Source organism: Hordeum vulgare, chromosome 4H, assembly GCF_904849725.1.
Source record: "Hordeum vulgare subsp. vulgare chromosome 4H, MorexV3_pseudomolecules_assembly, whole genome shotgun sequence".
Taxonomy (NCBI): Eukaryota; Viridiplantae; Streptophyta; class Magnoliopsida; order Poales; family Poaceae; genus Hordeum; species Hordeum vulgare.
In genome coordinates this window covers 98638933-98658957 of record NC_058521.1, presented here as the reverse complement: position 1 = coordinate 98658957, position 20025 = coordinate 98638933, and the positions used below count along the sequence as shown (strand labels likewise).

The window sequence follows — 20025 nt, the reverse complement described above, 5'->3', positions numbered from 1 at the left end:
GTGTTATTAGGGTTAGGTACTTAGTAGCATGTCGGATGCGATCATACTAGCACTAAAGCACCGGATCCCATAAGAACTCCAGAGTTAAGCTTGCTTGGGCGAGAGTAGTACTAGGATGAGTGACCTCCTGGGAAGTCCTCGTGTTGCATTCCCCTTTTAAAATATTTTTGCGCCACGTGACAAGGATGACGTAGGTCTATGATCTATATGAAACCCTTTTTCTTATCTTTGACGTTTGTGATATGTTTTAGCTTGCGACTCATTGTTCATGCATCTAGGGGCGGCGTTGTTGGGTGTCAGCGTGGTCGGGAAAGACAGAGAGGTCGTGGTGGTGCTCGTGTTGTTGAGGTAGGGAGGGATGGGAGAAATTCTTGTGTTAAAGTCGTCTACGTTGTCGAGGCAAACGTGGCAATGGACACGGGAGGGGCAATCATAAAGAACCAATAGATAGTAGCTTGTCATATGCAATCATACCAGCACAAAGCACCGGATCCCATCACAACTCTGAAGTTAAGCGTGCTTGGGCGAGAGTAGTACCAGGATGGGTGACCTCCTGGGAAGTCCTCGTGTTGCATTCCCCTTTTGAAATATTTTTGATGTCTACTACGCAACCTTCTTCTTGTAGACGTTGTTGGGCCTCCAAGTGTAGAGGTTTGTAGGATAGTAGCAATTTTACCTCAAGTGAGTGACCTAAGGTTTATCAATCCGCGAGAGGCGTAGGATGAAGATGGCTCTCTCAAGAAACACTGCAACCAAATAACAAAGAGTCTCTTGTGTCCCCAACACACCCAATACAATGGTAAGTTGTATAGGTGCACTAGTTCGGCGAAGAGATGGTGATACAAGTGCAATATGGATGGTAGATATAGGTTTTTGTAATCTGAAATTACAAAAACAGCAAGGTTACTAGTAACAAAAGTGAGCACGAACGGTATTGCAATGCGTGGAAACAAGGCCTAGGGTTCATACTTTCACTAGTGAAGTTATCTCAACAATGATGACATAATTGGATCATATAACTAGCCCTCAACATGCAACAAAGAGTCACCCCAAAGTCACTAATAGAGGAGAACAAACAAAGAGATTATTGTCGGGTATGAAACCACCACAAAGTTATTCTTTCTGATCGATCTATTCAAGAGTCCGTAGTAAAATAGTACGAAGCTATTGTTTCCGTTCAATCTTTCATAGAGTTCGTACTAGAATAACACATTAAGATACATATCAACCAAGACCCTAATGTCACCTAGATACTCCATTGTCGCCTCAAGTATCCGTGGGCATGATTATACGATATGCATCACATAATCTCAGAATCATCTATTCAAGCAACACATAGAACTTCAAAGAGTGCCCCAAAGTTTCTACCAGAGAGTCAAAACATGTGCCAACCCCTATGCATAGGTTCCCAATGTCACGAACCCGCAAGTTGATCACCAAAACATACATCGAGTACTCACATGAATCAGACGTGTGCCAACCCATATGCATAGGTTCCCAATGTCACAAACCCGCAAGTTGATCACCGTGGATAGACACGTGCAAGACATACATCAAGTGTTCTCAAAGACTCAATCCGATAAGATAACTTCAAAGGGGAAACTCAATTCATTACAAGAAGGGAGAGGGGGAAGAACATCATAAGATCCAACTATAGTAGCAAAGCCCACGGTACATCGAGATCAAGACATCTCAAGAACACGAGAGAGAGAGATCAAACACATAGCTACTGGTACATACCCTCAGCCCCGAGGGAGAACTACTCCCTCCTCGTCATGGAGATCGCCGGGATGATGAAGATGGCCACCGGAGATGGATTCCCCCTCCGGCAGGGTGCCGGAACAGGCTCCAGATTGGTTTTTGGTGGCTACAGAGGTTTGCGGTGGCGGAACTCCCGATCTAGGTTTCTTTTTGGTGGTTTCTAAATTTATAGGAGTTTATGGCGGTGGAATTATGTCGGTTGTGCCCATGAGGAGGTCACAGGCCTGGTAGGTGCGGCCTAGGGGGGTCGCGCCTCCCGGGCTTGTGACTCCCTCATGGCTCTTCTGACCTTCTTCCAAACCTTCGGGGGTCTCTTTTGGACCCAAAAAAATCGTCGCAAAGTTTTATTCCATTTGGACTCCATCTGAAAAAGGGTCAAAAACACGGAAAAACAGAAACTGGCAATTGGCACTGAGTTAATAGGCTAGTCCCAAAAAAGATATAAAATAGCATATTCATGCATATAAAACATCCAAGGTTGACAAGATAATAGCATGGAACCATCAAAATTATAGATACGTTGGAGACGTATCATTGAGGTAGGGAGGGAGGGGTGAAATTCTTGTGTTAACATCATCTATATTGTCGAGGCAAACGTGGCAATGGACATGGGAGGGGCAAGCATAAGGAACCAATAGATAGTAGCATGTCAGATGCAATCATACCAGCACTAAAGCATCGGATCCCATTAGAACTCCAAAGTCAAGCATGCTTAGGCGAGAGTAGTACTAGGATGGGTGACCTCCTGAGAAGTCCTCGTGTTGCATTCCCCTTTTGAATTTTTTTTGCGCCACGTGATAAGGATGACGCGGGTCCGTGATGTACAGGAAACCCTTTTTCTTATCTTTGACGTTTGTGATACGTTTTAGGTTGCGGCTCATTGTTCACACGTCTAGGGGCGGCATAGTTGGGAGTCAAGCGTGGTCGGAAAAGACAGAGAGGTCGTGGTGGTGCTCGTGTTGTCCTTGTGTTGCATTCCCCTTTTGAATTTTTTTGCACCACGTGACAAGGATGACGCGGGTCCGTGATCTATTGGAAACCATTTTTCTTATCTTTGACGTTTGTGATATGTTTTAGCTTGCGGCTCATTGTTCACGCGTCTAGGGGCAGCGTTGTTGGGTGTCAAGCATGGTCGGAAAGATAGAGAGGTCGTGGTGGTGCTCGTGTTGTTGAGGTAGGGAGGGAGGCGTGAAATTCTTGTGTGAACGTCGTCTATATTGTCGAGGCAAACATGACAATGGACATGGGAGGGGCAAGCATAAGGAACCAATAGATAGTAGCATGTCGGATGCGATCATACCAGCACTAAAGCATCGGATCCCATCGGAACTCCAAAGTTAAGCGTGCTTGGGCGAGAGTAGTACTAAGATCCTCATGTTGCATTCCCCTTTTGAAACTATTTTGCGCCACGTGACAAGGATGACGCGGGTCCGTGATCTATATGAAACCCTTTTTCTTATCTTTGACGTTTGTGATATGTTTTAGCTTGCGGCTCATTGTTCACGCGTCTAGGGGCGGCGTCGTTGGGTGTCAAGCGTGGTCGGAAAAGACAGAGAGGTCGTGGTGGTTCTCGTGTTGTTGAGGTAGGGAGGGAGGGTGAAATCCTTGTGTTAAAGTCGTCTACATTGTCGAGGCAAACATGGCAATGGACATGGGAGGGGCAAGCAGAAGGAACCAATAGGTAGTAGCATGTCGGATGCGATCATACCAGCACTAAAGCACTGGATCCCATCAAGTTAAGCGTGCTTGGGCGAGAGTAGTACTAGGATGGGTGACCTCCTCGGAAGTCCTCGTGTTGCATTCCCCTTTTGAAATATTTTTGCGCCACGTGACAAGGATCACACGGGTCCGTGATCTATATGAAACTCTTTTTCATATCTTTGACGTTTGTGATATGTTTTAGCTTGCGGTTCATTGTTCATGCGTCTAGGGGCGGCATCGTTGGGTGTCAAGCGTGGTCGGAAAAGACAGAGAGGTCATGGTGGTGCTCGTGTTGTTGAGGTAGGGAGGGAAGGGTGAAATTCTTGTGTTAAAGTCGTCTACGTTGTCAAGGCAAACATGGAAATGGACATGGGAGGGGCAAGCATAAGGAACCAATACATAGTAGCATGTCAGATGTGATCATACCAGCACTAAAATACCGGATCCCATCAAAACTCCGATGTTAATCGTGCTTGGGCGAGAGCTGTACTAAGATGGGTGACCTGCTGGGAAGTCCTCGTGTTGCATTCCCCTTTTGAAATATTTTTGCGCCACATGACAAGGATGATGCGGGTCCATGATTGCTGCGGCAACAAAAGTCCTTCCTTGGCGCTAGGAATTCTTCTTGTTACTTCTCAGGTTTGTGTCGGTTTTTCTCTTTAAGAGGAAAGGGTGATGCAGCACAGGAGCAGTAAGTATTTCCCTCAGTTTGAGAACCAAGGTATCGATCCAGAAGGAGGGCCTCGTCAAGTCCAGAGTACCTGCGCAAACACAAATAAGCTTGCACCCAACGCTTCAAAGGGGTTGTCAATCCCTTCAAGATTGTTTGCAAAGTGAGATCTGAAGGCGAAAAGTGCAACGAAGTGAAAAGTGTAAGGCTGAAAATATGGTGTGGAGTAGACCCTGGGGGCCATAGTGTTCACTAGAGGCTTCTCTCATAATAGCGAATATCACGGTGGGTGAACAAATTACTGTCGAGGAATTGATAGAACCGCGCAAAGTCATGACGATATCTAAGGCAATGATCATACATATAGGCATCACGTCCGAGACAAGTAGACCGATACTTTCTGCATCTACTACTATTACTCCACACATCGACCGCTATCCAGCATGCATCTAGTGTATTGAGTTCATGAAGAACAGAGTAACGCCTTAAGCAAGATGACATGATGTAGAGGGATAATCTCAAACCAATGATGAAAACCCCATCTTTTTACCCTTGATGGCAACAACACGATGCGTGCCTCGCTACCCCTTCTGTCACTGGGTGAGGTCACCGCACGGTATGAACCCAAAACCAAGCACTTCGACCATTGCACGAATCATAGATCCAGTTGGCCAGACAAAACCCACAACTCGAAGAGAATTACAAGGATATGAAATCATGCATAAGAGAGATCAGAAGAAACTCAAATAAGATTCATAGATAATCTGATCATAAATCCACAGTTCATCGGATCTCGACAAACACACCGCAAAAGAAGATTACATCGGATAGATCTCCATGAAGATCATGGAGAACTTTGTATTGAAGATCCAAGAGAGAGAAGAAGCCATCTAGCTACTATCTATGGACCCGTAGGTCTATGGTGAACTACTCACGCCTCATCGGAGATGTCATGGTGTTGATGAAGAAGCCCTCCGTATCCGAATGCCCCCTCCGGCAGGGCACCAGAACGTGCCCCAGATGGGATCACGGAGAGACAGAAGCTTGCGGCGGCGGAAAAGTACTTTCGATGATCTCCTGATTTTTTTGGGATTTTTAGGGAATTTATAGGCCCAACCCCTAGGTCAGGGGGCGCTCAGGGGGCCCACAAGTCTGTGGGCCACGACCTACCCCCTGGCCATGGGGTGGGGGCTTCTGGGGCCCCTAAGGCTCCCCTGCCTTGGCTCTCAAGCTTCCCGATCTTCTTCCGTTCCAGAAAAAATCTTTTCAGGGATTTTCTTCCGTTTTGAAATCTCCTCTGAAAGGGGTCAAAAACATGGAAAAAACATGAACTGGCACTTGGCGTTGAGTTAATAAGTTAGTCCCAAAAAATATATATAAGGCATCCAAAACATCCAAAGTTTGATAAGATAATAGCACGAAACCATAAAAAATTATAGATACGTTGGAGACGTATAAAGCATCCCCAAGCTTAACTCCTGCTCGTCCTCGAGTAGGGAAGTGATAAATAATGATTTTTTGATGTGGAATGCTACCTAGCATAGTTGTTCTTTGCAACTTCTTTCACGTGGCATGAATGTTCAGATCCGTAAGATTCAAAACAATAGTTTGCTATTGACATGAAAACAATAATACTTCAAGCAAACTAGCAAAGTAATCGTGAACTTTCAAAATAACAAGGCCAAAGAAAGTTATCCCTACAAAATCATATAGTCTGGCTATGCTCCATCATCCTCACACAACTAATGTACATAATGCACAACCCCGGTATTGGCCAAGTAATTGTTTTCGCACTCTTACTTTCTCAAACTTTTTATAACTATCACGCAATACATAAGCGCGAGCCATGGATATAGCACTATAGGTGGAATAGAGTGTGGTGGTGGTTGTGAGACAAAAAGGAGGAGATGGACACATTGACTCGGCGTATCAAAAGGCTATGGAGATGCCCATTAATAGATATCAATGTGAATGAGTAGGGATTGCCATACAAGAGATGCACTAGAGCTATAATTATGTGAAAGCTCAAAAGGAAAACTAGTGGGTGTGCATCCAACTTGCTTGCTCACGAAGACCTAGGGCAATTTTGAGGAAGCCCATCATTGGAATATACAAGACAAGTTATATAATGAAGATTCCCACTAGCATATGGTAGTGACAAAGCAAGAAGCTCTCAATCATGAAGAACATGGTGCTATCATGAAGCACAAGTGTCGAAAAAGATAGTAGCATTGTCCCTTCTCTCTTTTTCTCTCTTTTCTCTTTTTTCATTTGGGCTCTTAGGACTCTTTTTTTTCTTTTCTATTCTTTTTTTTTTGTTTTTTGTTTTTTGTATTTGGGCTCTTTGGCCTCTTTTTTATTTCCTCACATGGGACAATGCTCTAATAATGATGATCATCACACTTTTATTTACTCACAGCTCAAAGATCACAATGATGATGACTTCATAGGAAATGCCTCCGGCAGTGTACCGGGATGTGCAACGATCTAGCATGGCGTACGATGTTGAAACATCTCGCTAGCTATCTTACGATCATGCAATGGCAATATGAGAGTGACATCACAAGTCATGAGACGGAACGGTGGGAGTTGCATGGCAATATATCTCGGAATGGCTATGAAAATGCCATAGTAGGTAGATATGGCGGCTGTTTTAGGAAGGAATTTGGTGGGTTTGTGCACCGGCGAGAATTGCGCGGCACCAGAGAGGCTAGCAATGGTGGAAGGTGAAGGTGCATCTATACCATGGGCTCACATTAGTCATGAAGAACTCACATACTTGTTGCGAAAGTTTTTATTAGTAATCAAAACAAAGTATTAAACGCATGCTCCGAGGGGAAGGGTTGGTAGGTGTAAACCATCGCGCGATCCCGACCTCAACACAAAGGATGACAATCAATAGATCAATTATGCTCTGACTTCCTCACATAGCGGTTCACCATACGTGCATGCTACGGGAATCACTAACTTCAACACAAGTATTTCTAGATTCACAACACCCTACTAACATAACTCTTAATATTACCAAATCCGTGTCTCAAAACTATTTGAGAGGAATCAAAACTTCTCTTTCTACTCAATGCATATGAAGATGGAGCTTTTTGCATCCTCTTTGGGTATCTATCACTTTTGGGACTACTTTCATAGCATAAGCCAACTACCAAATCACGCACCACTGTGCTCTAAAAGATATAAGTGAAGCACATAGAGCAAAAGTAGCTAGCTCAAAAGATATAAGTGAAGCACTATGAGCATTCTAGCAAAAATCACAATGAGTGCATGTCTCTCTCTATCAAAAAGGTGTGCAGCAAGGATGATTGTGACACAACAAAAGGAAAAGACCCCTACGATACAAGACGCTCCAAGCAAAAACTCATATCATGTGGTGAATAAAAATATAGCTCCAAGTAATGTTACCGGTGGATTGAAGACGAAAGAGGGGATGCCTTCCCGGGGCATCCCCAAGCTTAGGCTTTTTGGTGTCCTTGAATTTGACTTGGGATGCCTTGGGCATCCCCCAGCTTGAGATCTTTCCACTCCTTATCTCTTTGTCCATGAGAACATCACCCAAAACTTGAAATCTTCACAAGACAAAACTTAAACAGAAACTCGTGATAACATTAGCACAAGAAAACAAACTACCACTTCTTTTGTTACTGTTGCAAACTTGAACTCCATCTATATTGGTATTGGGCTACTGTATTCTCACTTTTCCATGGCTAGTACCCCCCGATACTAACCATAGTATCATCAAAACAAGAAACCAACTCAACAAAAACAGAACCTGTCAAAAACAGACCAGTCTGTAGCAATCTGTATACTTTGTATACTTCTGTTACCTCACAAAATCTGAACAATTACAACGGTCTGGGAAAAAAGCATATCAATCAGCAGCAAAAAGAATCAACTCAAAAGCTCTTTGTAAATAAAAATGAAAAATCATCTTGTGAGCAAAAAGTTTCTGTCTTTTTCTAGCAAGATCAAACAACCATTACCAAGACTAGTCATAAAGGCTTTGCTTGGCTCAAACACAAAAAGAAACACAAAAAACACAATCACAACAGAATTATGAAAGTGTGGAAACAACAAAACAGAAAGAAAAAGATAACTTCATTGGGTTGCCTCCCAACAAGCGATATTGTTTAACGCCCTGAGCTAGGCATAAAAACGATAGAATCAAGTATCGTCGTCTTTGGTGTTCAAATCAGAAGTGTCCCTCATCATGGATTCATAAGGCAATCTTATTTTCTTTCTAGGAAAGTGTTCCATGCCCTTCCTTAAAGGAAATTGAAATCTAATATTCCCTTCCTTCATATCGATGATAACACCGATAGTCCTTAGGAAAGGTCTACCAAGAATAATAGGGTATGTAGGATTGTAATCAATGTCAAGCACAATGAAATCCACGGGTACATAGTTCCTATTTGCAATAATAAGAACATCATTGATCCTTCCCATGGGTTTCTTGACAGTAGAATCAGCAAGATGCAAATTAAGAGAACACTCTTCAATCTCATTAAAACCGAGAACATCACATAAAGACTTTGGAATCGCAGAAACACTAGCACCCAAATCACACAAAGCATTGCACTCATAGTTTTTGATTTTGATTTTGATGGTAGGTTCCCACTCATCATGAAGCTTTCTAGGGATAGAGACTTCCAATCCAAGTTTCTCTTCAAGAGGTTTTATCATAGCTTCGACGATATGATCGGTAAAGGCCTTGTTTTGGCTATAAGCGTGTGGAGAGTTCCAAATGGATTGCATCAAGGAAATGCATTCAATCGAGGAGCAACTATCATAATTGAATTCCTTGAAATCCACGGTAGTAATTTCATTACTACTCAAAGTTTTAACATGTTCTACTCCAGTTTTAATGCTTTTAGCATCACGATAGATGGACTCCGAATCATTGGGGCACTTTTCAACGAAAGTGGATTCATATCCAGCCCCATAATCATTAGGTTTGACACAAGAAAACAAAGGTTCAATGGGAGTCACACCAAGCACTTTAAGATCTTCGTGATTCTCATCACGAGAACATGCCTTTTTAAGCCATTCATGTCTAGCACGAATTTGGGCGGTTCTTTCTTGGCTCTCAATCATGGAAACACGCACATCTTTCAAAGTTTCATCCATGTTGATTTTCGGAGGAGCACATCTAACTTTCAAAGCATCAACATCAGTAGAAATTCTATCAACGCTCTTAGCCAAATCGTCAATTTTGAGTAGTTTTCCTCTATCGACGCATTGAAAATCTTTTGAGAGTTGATGAACTCTTTGATACTACTCTCTAGATCAGAGGGTAATCTATTGTAATTTCCATGAGTGTTGTTGTAGGAGTTGCCAAAGTTATTAGAGGAGTTACTAGGAAAAGGCCTAGTAACATTGTTTCCTCTAAAAGCATTGTTGTTGCCAAAGTTATTCCTACCAACAAAATTAACGTCCAACCTAGAGTTGCTACTCTCAATGAAAGAAGACAAGGGCATATCATTAGGATCCAAAGGAGTACTTCTACTAGCAACCAAATTCATTAACTCATCCATCTCAGCACTTAACGAGTTAATTTCTTCTATAGCGTGTACCTTCTTACTAGTAGGTGATCTTTCAGTGTGCCACTCAGAGTAGTTTGTCATGATGTTGTCTAAGAGCTTTGTAGCTTCCCCTAACGTGATTTCCATGAACGTTCCACCTGAGGCGGAGTCCAAGATATTTCTAGAAGCGAAATTCAAGCCAGCGTAAAAAATTTGAATAATCATCCAAAGACTCAAGCCATGAGCGGGACAATTTCTAATCATTAATTTAATTCTCTCCTAAGATTGTGCAACATGTTCATGATCAAGTTGCTTGAAATTCATGATATCATTACGAAGAGAGATGATCTTAGCCGGTGGAAAATACTTGGATATATAAGCATCTTTGCACTTATCCAAAGAATCGATACTATTTTTGGGCAAAGAAGAAAACCAAGTTTTTGCGCGATCTCGCAACGAGAAAGGAAAAAGCTTCAATTTAATCACGTCATTATCCACATATTTTTCTTTTGCATATCGCAAAGCTCAATGAAGTTATTGAGATGGGATGCGACATCTTCACTAGGAAGGCCAGAGAATTGCTCTTTCATAACAAGATTCAATAAAGCGACATTGATTTCGTATGACTCCGAACTAGTGGCGGGAGCAATCGGTGTACTAATAAAATAATTATTATTAGTATTCGAGAAGTCACAAAGTTTGGTGTTTTCGTTCATGGTTACTTCAGCAAGCAAGCAAGCACCCAAGCGAACAAAGAGCAGGCGAGAAAAAGGTGAACGAAAAAGGCAAATTGGTGAAGCCGAGGAGAGGAAAACGAGAGGCAACTGGCAAACAAAGTAAATGCAAGAGATGAGTTTGCGACACCTACTTGGATGAGTTCTTGACTAGATCTTCCTCCTCGGCAACGGTGCCAAAAATTCTTCTGCTGCAGCAACAAAAGTCCTTCCTTGGCGCTAGGAATTCTTCTTGTTACTTCTCTGGTTTGCGTCGGTTTTTCCCTTGAAGAGGAAAGGGTGATGCAGCACAGGAGCAGTAAGTATTTCCCTCAGTTTGAGAACCAAGGTATCAATCCAGAAGGAGGGCCTCGTCAAGTCCAGAGTACCTGCGCAAACACAAACAAGCTTGCACCCAACGCTTCAAAGGGGTTGTCAATCCCTTCAAGATTGTTTGCAAAGTGAGATCTGAAGGCGGAAAGTGCAACGACGTGAAAAGTGTAAGGCTGAAAATATGGTGTGGAGTTGACCCTGGGGGCCATAGTGTTCACTAGAGGCTTCTCTCATAATAGCAAATATCACGGTGGGTGAACAAATTACTGTCGACCAATTGATAGAACTGTGCAAAGTCATGACGATATCTAAGGCAATGATCATACATATAGGCATCACGTCAGAGACAAGTAGACCGATACTTTCTGCATCTACTACTATTACTCCACACATCCACCGCTATCCAGCATGCATCTAGTGTATTGAGTTCATGACGAACAGAGTAACGCCTTAAGCAAGATGACATGATGTAGAGGGATAATGTCAAACCAATGATCAAACCCCCATCTTTTTACCCTTGATGGCAACAACACGATGCGTGCCTCGCTACCCCTTCTGTCACTGGGTGAGGTCACCGCACGGTATGAACCCAAAACCAAGAACTTATCCCATTGCAAGAATCATAGATCTAGTTGGCCAAACAAAACCCACAACTCGAAGAGAATTACAAGGATATGAAATCATGCATAAGAGAGATCAGAAGAAACTCAAATAAGATTCATAGATAATCTGATCATAAATCCACAATTCATCGGATCTTGACAAAGACACCGCAAAAGAAGATTACATCGGATAGATCTCCATGAAGATCATGGAGAACTTTGTATTGAAGACACAAGAGAGAGAAGAATCCATCTAGCTACTAGCTATGGACCCATAGGTCTATGGTGAACTACTCACGCATCATCGGAGAGGTCATGGTGTTGATGAAGAAGCCCTCCGTATCCGAATCCCCTCTCCGGCAGGGCACCATAGCGTGCCCCAGATGGGATCTTGCGGAGACAGAAGCTTGCGGCGGCGGAGTAGTACTTTCGATGATCTCGTGATTTTTTTGGGATTTTTAGGGAATTTATAGGCGCAACCCCTAGGTCAGGGGGCGCTCAGGGGGCCACAAGCCTGTGGGCTGCAGCCTACCCCCCTAACCGCGGGGTGGGGGCTTGTGGGGCCCCTGAGGCTCCCCTGCCTTGGCTCTCAAGCTTCCCGATCTTCTTCCGTTCAAGAAAAAATCTTTTCGGGGATCTTCTGCTGTTTGGACTCCGTTTCAAAATCTCCTCCGAAAGGGGTCAAAAACATGGAAAAACAGGAACTGACACTTGGCACTGAGTAAATAAGTTAGTCCCAAAAAATATATAAAAGGCATGCAAAACATCCAAAGTTTGACAAGATATGTAGATACGTTGGAGACGTATCAGTGATCTATATGAAACCCATTTTCTTATCTTTGACGTTTGTGATATGTTTTAGCTTGCGGCTCATTGTTTACGCGTCTAGGGGCGACGTCGTGGTCAAGCATGGTGGAAAAAGACAGAGAGGTCGTGGTGGTGCTCGTGTTGTTGAGGTAGGGAGGAAGGGTGAAATTCTTGTGTTAAAGTCGTCTACTAAGTCGAGGCAAACGTGGAAATGGACATGGGAGGGGCAAGCATAAGGAACCAATAAATAGTAGCTTGTCGGATGCGATCATACCAGCACTAAAGCACCGGATCCCATCAAAACTCTGAAGTTAAGCGTGCTTGGGCGAGAGTAGTACTAGGATGGCTGACCTACTGGGAATTCCTCGTGTTGCATTCCCCTTTTGAAATATTGGTCGTGGTGGTGCTCTTGTTGTTGAGGTAGGGAGGGAGGGGGGAAATTCTTGTGTTAAAGTCATCTACATTGTCGAGGGAAACGTGGCAATGGACATGGGAGGGGCAAGCATAAGGAACCAATAGATAGTAGCATGTCGGATGCGATCATACCAGCACTAAAGCACCGGATCCTATCAGAACTGTGAAGTTAAGTGTGCTTGGGCGAGAGTAGTACTAGGATGGGTGACCTCATGGGAAGTCCTCGTGTTGCATTCCCCTTTTAAAATATTTTTACGCCACGTGACAAGGATGACGCGGGCCCGTGATATATATGAAACCCGTTTTCTTATTTTTGACGTTCGTGATATGTTTTAGTTTGCGGCTCATTGTTCACGCGTCTAGGAGCGGCGTCCTTGGGTGTCAAGCGTGGTCGGAAAAGACAGAGAGTTTGTGGTGGTGGTCGTGTTGTTGAGGTAGGGAGGGAGGGGGGAAATTCTTGTGTTAAAGTCGTCCACGTTGTCGAGGCAAACTAGGCAATGGACATGGGAGGGGAAAGCATAAAGAACCAATATATAGTAGCATGTTCGATGCGATCATAATAGCGTGCGGCTCATTGTTCACGCGTCTATGGGCGGCGTCGTTGGGTTTCAAGTGTGGTCGGAAAAGACAGAGAGGTCGTGGTGGTGCTCGTGTTGTTGAGGTAGGGAGGGAGGGGTGAAATTCTTGTGTTAAGCTCGTCTCCGTTCTCGAGGCAAATGCGACAATGGACATGGGAGGGGAAAGCATAAGGAACCAATAGATAGTAGCATGTCGGATGCGATCATACCAGCACTAAAGCACCGGATCACATCAAAACTCTGAAGTTAAGCGTGCTTGGACGAGAGAAGTACTAGGATGGGGGACCTTCTAGGAAGTCCTCGTGTGGCATTCCCCTTTTGAAATATTTTTGCACCACGTGAGAAGGATGACGCGGGTCCATGATCTATATGAAACCCGTTTTCTTATTTTTGACGTTTGTGATAGGTTTTAGCTTGCGGCTCATAGTTCACGCATCTAGGGGCGTTGTCTATGGGTGTCAATAATGGACGGAAAAAACAGAGAGGTCGTTGTGGTCCTTGTGTTGTTGAGGTAAGGAGGGAGAGGTGAAATTCTTGTGTTAAACTCGTCTACGTTGTCGAGGCAAACGTGGCAATGGACATGAGAGGGGCAAGCATAAGAAACCAACAAATAGTAGCATGTCGGATACAATTATACCATCACTAAAGCACCAGATCCCATAAGAACTCCAAAGATACGCGTGCTTGGGTGAGAGTAGTACTAGGATGGATGAGCTCCTGGTAAGTCCTCGTGTTTCATTCCCCTTTTGAAATATTGCTTATTGTTCACGCGTCTAGGGGCGGCGTCGTTTGGTGTCAAGCGTGGTCGGAAAAGACAAATAGGTCATGGTGGTGCTCGTGTTGTTGAGGTCGGGAGGGAGGGCTGAAATTCTTGTGTGAAACTCGTCTACGTTGTCGAGGGAAACGTGGCAATGGACATGGGAGGGGCAAGCATAAGGAACCAATAGATAGTAGCATGTTGGGTGCGATCATACCAGCACTAAAGCACCGGATCCAATCAAAACTCCGAAGTTAAGCGTGCTTGGACTAGAATAGTACTAGGATGGGTGACCTCCTGGGAAGTCCTAGTGTTGCATTCCCCATTTGAATTTTTTTGTGCCACGTGACAAGGATGACGCGGGTCCGTGATCTATATGAAACCCGTTTTCTTATTTTTGACGTTTGTGATATGTTTTAGCTTGCGGCTCATAGTTCACGCGTTAAGGGGCGGCGTCGCTAGGTGTCAAGCGTGGTCGGAAAAAACAGAGAGGTCGTCGTGGTTTTCGTGTTGTTGAGGTAGGGAGGTAGGGGTGAAACTCTTTTGTTAAGCCCTTCTTCGTTGTCGAGGCAAACGTGCAATGGACATGGGAGGTGCAAGCATAAGGAACCAATAGATAGTAGCATGTCCGATGTCTGATGCGGTCATACCAGCAGTAAAGCACCGGATCCCATCAGAACTTTGAAGTTAAGCGTGCTTGGACGAGAGTAGTACTATGATGGGTGACCTTCTGGGAAGTCCGCGTGGTGCATTCCCATTTTGAAATATTTTTGCGCCACGTGACAAGGATGACGCGTGTACGTGATCTATAAGAAACCAGTTTTCTTTTTTTGACGTTCGTGATATGTTTTAACTTGCGGCTTATTGTTCACGCGTCTAGGGGCGGCCTCATTGGTTGTCAAGCGTGGTCGGAAAAGACAGAGAGGTCGTGGTGGTTCTCGTGTTGTTGAGGTAGGTAGGGAGGGGTGAAATTCTTGTAGTAAACTTGTCTACGTTGTCAAGGCAATCGTGGCAATGGACATGGGAGGGCAAGCATAAGGAACCAATAGATAGTAGCATGTTGGATGCAATCACACCAGCACTAAAGCACCGGATCCCATAAACACTCCGAAGTTAAGTGTGCTTGGGCGAGAGTAGTCCTAGGATGGGTGACCTGGTGGGAAGTCCTCGTGTTGCATTCCCCTTTTGAAATATTTTTGCACCACGTGACAAGGATGACGCGGGTCCGTGATCTATATGAAACCTGTTTTCGTATTTTTAACGTTTGTGATATGTTTTAGCTTGCGGCTCATTGTTCACGCGTGTAGGGGTGGCGTCGTTAGGTTTCAAGCGTGGTCGGGAAAGACAGAGAGGTCGTGCTGGTGCTCGTGTTGTTGAGGAAGGGAGGTAGGGGTGAAATTCTTGTGTTAAACTGGTCTCCGTTCTCGAGGCAAATGCGAAAATGGACATGGGAGGGGAAAGCATAAGGAACCAATAGACAGTAGCATGTCGGATGCGATCATACCAGCACTAAAGCACCGGATCCCATCAGAATTCTGAAGTTAAGCATGCTTGGGCGAGAGTAGTACTAGGATGTGTAACCTCGTGGTCGGAAAAGCCAGAGAGGTCGCGATGGTGCTCGTGTTTTTGAGCTAGGGAGGGAGGGGTGAAATTCTTGTTGTAAACTCGTCTACGTTGTCGAGGCAAACGTGGCAATGGACATGGGAGGGGCAAGCATAAGGAACCAATAGATAGTAGCATGTTGGATGCAATCATACCAGCACTAAAGTACCGGATACCATCAAAACTCCAAAGTTAAGCGTGCTTGGGCGAGAGTAGTCCTAGGATGGCTGACCTCCTGGGAAATCCTCGTGTTGCATTCCCCTTTTGAAATATTTTGGCGCCACGTGACAAGGATGACGGGGGTCCGTGATCTATATGAAACCCATTTTCTTATTTTTAATGTTTGTGATATGTTTTAGCTTGCGGGTCATTGTTCACGCGTCTAGGGGCTGCGTCGTTGGGTTTCAAGTGTGGTCGGAAAAGACAGAAAGGTCGTGGTGGAGCTCGTGTTGTTGAGGTAGGGAGGGAGGGGTGAAATGCTTGTGTTAAACTCGTCTCCGTTCTCAAGGCAAATGCGACAATGGACATGGGAGGGGAAACCATAAGGAACCAATATATAGTAGCATGTCAGATGCCACTACAAGAAATATGTCAACTAACGACCTTGTGTCAGTGACACTCGCATAATTGGTCGTAAATCTACGACCATTTGAGGTCAATTGGTCGTAAGCTGTCCGGAGGGGTCCTAACCCCAAAAACTAACGACCGTTCTCATCAGAAAGGTCGTAACTTCCTTACTAGAAAAGGTCGTAAAGCATATAGCCCTATTTCGCTGCCTAATTTGTAGCTAATTACGACTAATATAGAAGGTCATAGCTATGCCTAGGTGCCACATCATCAATTTTGCCTACGTGTCATGTCCATGTGTTCTTTTTTGCCTAGTTTGTGAAGCAACCTACTATTCTGTCATTCCAAATATTCTTGAAAAATTCTCATAAATACTTTGGATCATATATTCCTCAAATATGTGAAAACCCTTGCTTCCATAGTTCGAAAATAATTCAGCAATATTCATTTTCTAGTTCTGTTGAGAATAGCACTTTGTGAACAAACTGTCACTTGGGCATGTCCAAATGGTATAAATGTTTTACACTGCCTTCATATGCCCTAATTAACATCATACACCAAATTTCAGCTCAATCCATTGATTCATTTGATCCCAGCTTCAACATCCATATTTCTGCACAGTGTGGTACTTTGCAAAGAAAGTGTCACCTAGGTTCATCCATTTGAGCTAAATTTTTGGCAAGAGAGTCTCCTTAGTAGATGATCATTCTCACGCAAAATTCAGGCCCATTGTCTATGTGCATTAGCCGCACCGCTAATCAAACACTTGGCTGCTAATTCATGTTTGAGCTTAGTTCAGTCTCCTCGTGAGATTCTTCTATTGTATTCTTGTTCCTGACACCTACCGAGGGAGTTTATAACCCACCAGATATGCCTATTCCACCCAGAATGCGTGGCAACGCAACGGTAACGCGGCGACCTGTGGGGACCCCGACTTACTAGTCGCCGTGCTCAGTGATCCTAGAGATCAATGCACACTGAACACAGATATCGAATAAAAGAGTCTTAAATCCAAGTACCGATTATTACAACACATGACCACAGGGTCAAGTTCACAAGACAGGGCCTAAGGCCAAATCACTCAGATACACTAATAGCAGAAAACAAAGGGGCTAAGCGGGTGCCCTTGCCATCAAGCCTACACCAACATGCATTCTGACTTGGAAGCGTCCTAGTTCGCAGGGGCGTCTCCGAAGATGTACTCATCTCCAAACTCCGGTCCTTCCATGTCTGGTCAATAACATAACTAGTGACAAGCCAATGAGTACTTTGAATGTACTCGCAAACAGCCCATGACATGAACAATCAAAGTGAAGGATAATAATATCATGCATCTTTGGTGTAACTCATCTTGGTGGAAATGATCATGATTATGCATCAAGTTAAAGAATCACTTTTGAAGAACAGGTTACAGATATCAATATATCTATTGAGGGCTGAACCATCCGGGTTCATCCTGTATGCCAAGTCACCGAACTTGGTCATATCATTATTTCATAACAACACCTTTTCCAACACCACAGACACTCACACTGACACACACTTGGTTTATGCGGAAACAACTGGACGTAGTTTAAGCATGATTACCCAACTGTCCTTGACCGTGGACACGGCTATTCGAATAGTTTACACTCTACAGAGGTAGTACGCTGGACCCACGAGATCCGGGAAAATTCCGTGTCATCCACGACTCGCGGTATATCACATACCCGAGGTAAGTACCCGATCAATGCCTTTCCCCTGACGATACTAGACAAAGAGGTCCACTCGATTGGTACCCAGCCCACATGTTTTACGTCTTACGAGCACCAACTCTGGACAGTACCAACCATGCAGGGACGGTGTGACTGGAACTCATAAAAATGGCATAGTCGTCCTACCCGGCACGGCCCCATCACGAGAGTGACCACACATCACTCCCGCCACTAGTAATGTGGCTCTTTGCTAGCACCGACCAGAGTAATTAACATAGCCCCGTCCCACGAGGGGTAACGTGGTCGTACTGGTAAGGTTGGGACGGTCGACACATGATAAATCTAAATCCATTTCCGAAACCATACTCACACAAATACCGGGTGCATCACTTCCCCAAAAGTGACCACCTAAGTCCTCATCACCCTCTGGCATTAGTGGCACCCGACGGGGTTTTCATAAACTCTTGGTTTATGTCAACAACATGCTCATGATAATACTACTTCTATCTTTACTTGTCAACATGGTATTAGCAGGACCCTCAAGGGGTAGGGTCAAGCGCAATGCATGTGCTCCGGGGGAGCCTTCGGTAAAATCATGTCAAATGATTACCGGTACTTATGATCTTATGCAACGGTAATACTTGCGATTTTAACATGCAAAGTAACATATGCTCAGTCATGGTCAAAGGGCTGCTTGCCTTGGTCAGCTAAGTATCCGGGGTCTTCGAGGTCTTCCGTTCCGATTCCCTCGTCACACGGATTTTCTATCGTCGATAAAACAACAAATAAGAAAATAGCTCACACAGAAACAGATCACAAAGTCATATTAAAAATGTTCTTTATTACATATAAATCTAAGGTATCATTTAAAAAATATTTTTCTTAATTTTCCTTGAAGGAATATTTTTGAAATCAACCAAACAGAAGCAAAACTATTTCATTTTAGTCGTTTTTGTTAATGGAAAATAGAATAGTTCTTGAAGAATTTCATCCAAGCATATCATTAAATACTACATATTTTTAGAAGAATAACAGTGGAAAAATTATATTTTTACACTGGTTAAATGTTTTTATAAAAATCTTGGAAACCACGGTTTGAAAAATAAAATAAAACCGGCTAAAACTCCCGGCCTGGCTCGGCCCAGAGCTGGGCTGGCCCATGGCCAGCCGACACCCTGCCGAGGCGCGCGCGCCGTCAGGTTTGAACCTGACGCGCGGGGCCCTGCAGTTAGTGGCTGAGGACAGCGCAGGAGAGGAGGCTGGGCCACCGACAGGTGGGGCACACCTGTCGGGGTCGTCTCCTACCTCTGGCCAGAGAGGAGGAGGAGGAAGCCGGCGTGGTTGCCGATGCTCTCATGCCGAAACAAGGACTGGAATGGGTTCGCCTTACTGTCGCCTACCTGCTGATGGTCGGAACAACGACGGGGAGGCAGGGGTTCACCAGCGACGAGGAGGCCGTGGCGGAGGAGTTTCGGGAGGTGGTCGAGGGGTTGGCTAGAGGCACGGAAATGGTCGGGCGAGTTGGGGGAAAGCTTCCTGGGGTTGAGAGGGTTAGTTTGATGGGTCGAGGGGCGCAGCAGTCGTCGTGTAGCCGGAGATCGACCGGAGTTCTGAGGCGGAGGGGCCTCGGTCGATCTCGAGCACCGGGGCTCTAGTAGTTTGTTGGGGTGGCTAGGGAGGTACTAGTGATTGTGGTGAAGCTATCTGAGGGGTGCTGGAGCGAGGGGGAGGGCTATTTATAGGCCCGCGACCATGAGCAGATTCGGGAGCGCCGGTGACTCACTGTGGTGCGCATGGGGGTGCAGAGAGAGGCTGGGGTCGAAACCACGGTCTCAGGACGTGGTTTTGGACTGCCCGAACTATCTGCGGCAGAGGGAGAGAGAGAGGAGTCGAGTATTCTTGGTCGCGCAACCTTGGCCGGTTCTGGTGCGTGCGGGCACGCGTCGTGCGAGCTCTAACGTGGGAGAGGAGGGGCCCTGAGGCTTGCTCGACGCAGGAGAGTTGTCGGGGAGGAGGTTGGACATCTCGGGGGAGGCTGGAACTGGCCGAGAACGTCGCCCCCACCTCGGCGACTCCCTATAGCCCGCCCAGAGCGCAGTTTTGCATGCCACGGCATGCTGGCGCATTCTGAGGCACTTTGGACATGTCTAGCATGTCCTGGCACTGGCTGGGAGTGTAGCTAGCCGTTTGGTCCTAGTGGGAGCTTCGACTGGTCAAGGGAGGCAAGAAATACTGGTGCTGTCAGTCATGAACTGAAATCTGAATTGGGGTTTTTGGCCTTTCCACTTTGAA

The 20025-nt window shown here is 45.0% G+C and overlaps 11 non-coding genes and 3 pseudogenes across 11 annotated transcripts; all 14 read left to right on the top strand.

Moving 5' to 3' along the window:
* Positions 1 to 33: 33 nt before the first annotated feature.
* Positions 34 to 152, top strand: LOC123451443. The gene has a single exon (XR_006632318.1). It is a non-coding gene; the product is annotated as a 5S ribosomal RNA (ribosomal RNA).
* Positions 153 to 460: 308 nt separating this feature from the next.
* LOC123451458 lies at positions 461 to 578 on the top strand. Its single transcript, XR_006632332.1, has one exon. It is a non-coding gene; the product is annotated as a 5S ribosomal RNA (ribosomal RNA).
* Positions 579 to 2412: 1834 nt separating this feature from the next.
* On the top strand, positions 2413 to 2531 carry LOC123451446. The gene has a single exon (XR_006632321.1). It is a non-coding gene; the product is annotated as a 5S ribosomal RNA (ribosomal RNA).
* Positions 2532 to 3047: 516 nt separating this feature from the next.
* Positions 3048 to 3147, top strand: LOC123451485 (annotated as a pseudogene).
* Positions 3148 to 3455: 308 nt separating this feature from the next.
* Positions 3456 to 3565, top strand: LOC123451477 (annotated as a pseudogene).
* Positions 3566 to 3874: 309 nt separating this feature from the next.
* On the top strand, positions 3875 to 3993 carry LOC123451468. The gene has a single exon (XR_006632339.1). It is a non-coding gene; the product is annotated as a 5S ribosomal RNA (ribosomal RNA).
* Positions 3994 to 12381: 8388 nt separating this feature from the next.
* LOC123451408 lies at positions 12382 to 12500 on the top strand. The gene has a single exon (XR_006632286.1). It is a non-coding gene; the product is annotated as a 5S ribosomal RNA (ribosomal RNA).
* Positions 12501 to 12653: 153 nt separating this feature from the next.
* LOC123451423 lies at positions 12654 to 12772 on the top strand. The gene has a single exon (XR_006632297.1). It is a non-coding gene; the product is annotated as a 5S ribosomal RNA (ribosomal RNA).
* A 536-nt stretch (positions 12773 to 13308) lies between these two features.
* Positions 13309 to 13427, top strand: LOC123451455. The gene has a single exon (XR_006632329.1). It is a non-coding gene; the product is annotated as a 5S ribosomal RNA (ribosomal RNA).
* A 309-nt stretch (positions 13428 to 13736) lies between these two features.
* LOC123451486 lies at positions 13737 to 13855 on the top strand (annotated as a pseudogene).
* Positions 13856 to 14073: 218 nt separating this feature from the next.
* LOC123451418 lies at positions 14074 to 14192 on the top strand. Its single transcript, XR_006632294.1, has one exon. It is a non-coding gene; the product is annotated as a 5S ribosomal RNA (ribosomal RNA).
* Positions 14193 to 14506: 314 nt separating this feature from the next.
* LOC123451453 lies at positions 14507 to 14625 on the top strand. Its single transcript, XR_006632327.1, has one exon. It is a non-coding gene; the product is annotated as a 5S ribosomal RNA (ribosomal RNA).
* A 307-nt stretch (positions 14626 to 14932) lies between these two features.
* LOC123451456 lies at positions 14933 to 15051 on the top strand. Its single transcript, XR_006632330.1, has one exon. It is a non-coding gene; the product is annotated as a 5S ribosomal RNA (ribosomal RNA).
* A 562-nt stretch (positions 15052 to 15613) lies between these two features.
* LOC123451449 lies at positions 15614 to 15732 on the top strand. Its single transcript, XR_006632324.1, has one exon. It is a non-coding gene; the product is annotated as a 5S ribosomal RNA (ribosomal RNA).
* Positions 15733 to 20025: the final 4293 nt, after the last annotated feature.